Source organism: Gossypium hirsutum, chromosome D08 (assembly GCF_007990345.1).
Source record: "Gossypium hirsutum isolate 1008001.06 chromosome D08, Gossypium_hirsutum_v2.1, whole genome shotgun sequence".
NCBI lineage: Eukaryota > Viridiplantae > Streptophyta > Magnoliopsida > Malvales > Malvaceae > Gossypium > Gossypium hirsutum.
In genome coordinates this window covers 55,912,276-55,916,906 of record NC_053444.1, presented here as the reverse complement: position 1 = coordinate 55,916,906, position 4,631 = coordinate 55,912,276, and the positions used below count along the sequence as shown (strand labels likewise).

The following is a 4,631-nucleotide window of genomic DNA, read 5'->3' as shown; positions in this document are numbered from 1 at the left end:
CATAGGTATTTAATTATTTATATTTAGCCATGTAATAAATTATTAATATAATTTATTATTTTTAATAAATTATTTAATAATTAAAATTTATTTTAATAGTAAATTTTAAAAATAATAATTTTAAATAATATTATTCACATATTATTGAAAATATCAATATTAATATTTTAATACTAAATATTTATTACAATTATAAATATATTAATAATAAATGTTTTGTAGTATAAATGTTAAAATATTTCATAAGTCTATATACTCTTCACAAATTTGCAATTTAGTTTCTGTACTTTTATTTTCAAGAATTTAGTCCCTCTACTTTCTAGATTTAAAAATCAAGTCCAACTGTTGACATTGTTGATTTTTTTTGTCCATTTTGTTAATGTCACATTTTTAAATAATAATAATAATACTCAGTTGGTAGTCATAGAACTAAAAAATGATCGTTGCAATGAACCTAAATTTAACAAAATATTTTTAATATATGTAAAAACAATGTAAAATATAAAATTATTGATATAAAATAAACTCAATTAAACAATGAAAAAAATTCAAATGTATGTTTGTTTAATTGAAAACGACTTTTATGAAATATTTTTAAAGAACCTGCCAAACAAAAAAAAATATTTTACTAGATTCATCCAAACACCAGAAAATATTAGCTTTTCCAAAAAAGTAAGTTATTTTCCAAAAATTATTTTTCGGAAGCCATTTTCAGTGAAATAAACGGAGTCTTATTCTAACACACCATGGAACAATTTTCTAACATATATTATCGTGCTTTTAATTTCTTAATCATATTATTTGTGAAATGTTATAATTTTAAAATATTAAAAAATAATTAAAATAATTTAATCAATACATATAACTAATCAATGAATATATAAAACACCTTTATAGTAGATGTTGAAACCATTTTTAAAATTTGATTTGAAAATGCGAATGGGAGTCGCGACCAATCTTTTATTGAGGTGTGATCGGATCACCTTAAAACAATTTTAGGTCTACATATTTAGAGAAAAATAGGTTCGGGAGTCGGTTACGCACGAGGAAGGGTTAGCACCCTCGTAACGCCAAAAATTGGTACCGAATTGATTATTTAATGTTTCAATGCCAAAACTTGAAAAGATTTTAAAATACGATCCCTTGAAATGAAAACCTAAATAATTGAATTGGTTAAGTGGACGGACCCATTTCAAAGAAACAAATCGCCACACTCAGTGAGTTAGAGTGCAACAGTTAAATCTTCGAAGTTAGGTTCGTCCCTTTTTAAAAAAAATTTAAACATGTTTTAAGAAGGATATTTGACTATTTAAGTCAATCGAGAAATCAGAATCCAGTAAGTTAGGGTTCAATTTCTCAAAATTCTTAAACATCAAACATTGCCTTTATTTTAAAATCGAGATAACAAAATGTCGTATCCAGTAAGTTAGGATCCCACATTTTGAAATCTAAAGAATTTTATTTTAAAATTGTATAAAATGGATACTTGATGATATAAATTCATCGAGAAGAATTGAAACCCAGTAAGTTAGGGCACAATTCTCTCGAGAACTATTAAACACCAAGCTTTTTTAGGAATTTTGAACTGAAACGATTATAATGTTTTAATGAAATGCAATGCTTACAAACAATATAATTGAATAGCAATATATAATGCAAAAGATAAATAGTAATCTAAATTTACATTAAAGAGCAACCAAACATATAATTCATCCATATTGATAATTAAACACTTAATAAATCAATAATCAAATTCCTAAGGATGCCTTGATTTAAACAATAAAATAAAATGAAAATAATAGTTAATATGAAGATTTAAAAACAAATTTAAAATGCAATGATAAGCTAAATGTTAAAATAAGGATAAAAATGATGAGTTAAGATATGAATTAATTTATCTAAAAAAACTTTTGTAGACAACATTAGATATGAGAAAAATAATTTTAAAATTGATAAAAATAATTATGATAATATTAGCCAATATTAAAAGATATTAAAAATAATGAATTATTAAAAATTAATTTATTTAAAAAGAATTTGGAAGCAAAATTAAATACATAAACATTTTTGAAATCGAGAACCATGATCAACAAATTTGAAATCAAATATCAAACAAAGTTAAAATGACAGTATAAAAAATATAATAGACTTAAAATATTAGTATATAAAGAATCTAAAATACAAAATACCAACTAAAATAATGATTTATTTACACTTTAAAATATAATAATAAATTTTAACATTATCAGAAATAAATATTATAAGAATATTAAGTACTATAGTATACAAAAATAGAATTAATTATAATAAATAAAAAAATAACATTGAATTTTGAGAAAGAAAACTAAATTGATATTAAATTAAATTTTATTTAAAAAAAACAAGGGACCAAATCAGTAATTATGCGCAAACATTAAGATAATTTCAATCAATTATCGAAAACGGCACCGTATGATCTTGGATCCAGACATAAATAGAATAAAATGTAAGGTAAAAATTACAAATAAATAAAGAAAATCAAATCATAATCCCGTTAAACACCGAGGGACCTATTAGAAAAGTAGACCAAACGACGAAAGGACGCGGATCCTACCCCATATCGTCACCGCATGGATCTAATCGTCAAACGACGCCGTTTTGCAGCAACAAACGGCGACGTTTTAGTCCTGGGTTTAAAAAACTAAAATCCTAAGCATTTTCATTTCAGAAAAACCTAAAGAGAACAAGTGTTCTCTGCGCCGTTCTGACGATTCATCGCCTCTGGAGACCTCCAATCTTCGCCTCAACTCTGATGGCTGCGGAGAGGGAAAAAATCCGGCCTTCAGGTACGTTTTCCCTCCCTTTCTCTTTCCTATTTCTCTTTTAAACAACAATTGATGAATGTACGAACTAGAAAAAGAAAAAAAAAAGAAAAGAATTAAGTAACCAGCAAGATAGAAAGGAATAAAAACGCAGAAAATCACCTTTTTGTTTTTTATTCTTTTGTATTTTCAATTTTGTATATTGAATGTGTAAATATTTTACAGTGTTCGAATGGCTTTCTTATAGCCCGATTTACAGAAAATAAAATGAAAAAAATAATTAAAAAATTCACCCCTATGCTGTTGTTTTTCTATTTGCTGTTGTTTCCGTGTGTGTTTTTTTACAGGTACTCGGCCAGCCTGGAAGTACGGAGGTGGCCGTACGGAGGCATGCGTGGCTTGACGCAGCGCATGGAGGCGTGGCACGTAGCGGTGGCGCACATGAGAAGGCGCACGCGAGGGCAAAGGCTCGACACATGGGGACGAAGGCCTTGGTGGCTGCGGCGCTGTAAGCTGTCAGAAACCCTAGGGTTTCTGTTTCCGTTTTGGGCTGTAATTGGGCAGGGGTATTTGGGTTTGTAACCGGGTTTGGAGATTGGGCTAATTAGGCTTAGGTTAGGTTTGGGCTAGGGGTTTTGGTTAACTATCTGGACTGATGTTATTTGTAAATGGACTTTGAATTTGGTTTTATTTATTTATTTATTTGGGTTTTAATATTTGGGCTAAGGCCGGGCAAAATTTAGGTATTACAGCAGACGTTAGAAATTGTATTCTACTATTAAATAATGTTGCACACAATGAATATAAATGTTCGTCTTATTTCGCAAATTATATAATCTGAAAACTATCTCAATTAAACTACTCAAGACTAAAATTTAGATTATTTTACGAGTGAAAATAATTTCGTAACATATTTATTAAAGATTGACATGAAAATCAAATTTTGTTTTGGTCGAAATTGTAAAATTAAGAATATATATGTTATGGTATTTCGGGTTTAAATCCTATTATAAACATGTATTTTTTTAAATTTTATATAAAGAGATAAAAATATTCTCAAATTAAATATTTATTACTATTACTTTAAAAAAATAATGATATATTGGTAATTTAACAATTGAGTTGAGACCCAATTATAAATAACATCAATTCAATCAAAATCTTTATATATAATATAGATATAGATTATACCCTTTAGGGTAAAAGTACCATGGAGGTCCCTATTTTAGGAGTCGGATTGGATTTTACCCTCTCTACTCAAAAAATGTGTAAATTAGTCTCTGTATGTTAGATCAAAGAGCAAATCGGTCCTTATGTTAAAAATTTCATTCATTTCTACTCTTAAACACTAGCCCATGTACGTCAACATGAGATACACTACACATGCCATGCCATGCCATGCCATGTGCCACTGTTAGGTTATCCCATCAACCACATTAGATTTTAAAATATTACAAATGGGTAACATTTTTAACAAAAATGATCAAATTACTCTTTGGTCTAACGTATAGGAATAAACTTACCCATTTTCTAAATAAATGGAGCAAAATACAATTTGACTCTTAGTCCAAAAATACATATACACAAGAATATGGCATGACAACCCTAGACAACATGGCACATGTCACATACATGGGAATTATGCCAAGGAAAATCTATTTTATATATTATTCCTATGCGACACCCAAAATATATATATATATAAAAACAATGATGTCGATTTAGTCTTAACTCGATTGATATCAGTATTATTTCCAATGTAGGGGGTGGGTTCAAATGTACTGAAACACGTTATTCTCCAATTTAGGATTGGAGAGGGGCTATGAATAG

At 27.9% G+C, this 4,631-nt stretch overlaps 1 long non-coding RNA gene across 1 annotated transcript; it reads left to right on the top strand.

The window, feature by feature from the left end:
• Nucleotides 1-2,499: 2,499 nt before the first annotated feature.
• LOC121219874 (uncharacterized) lies at nt 2,500-3,515 on the top strand. The gene is made up of 2 exons (XR_005916880.1): nt 2,500-2,825; nt 3,149-3,515. It is a non-coding gene; the product is annotated as an uncharacterized lncRNA (long non-coding RNA).
• The last annotated feature ends 1,116 nt before the right edge of the window (nt 3,516-4,631 follow it).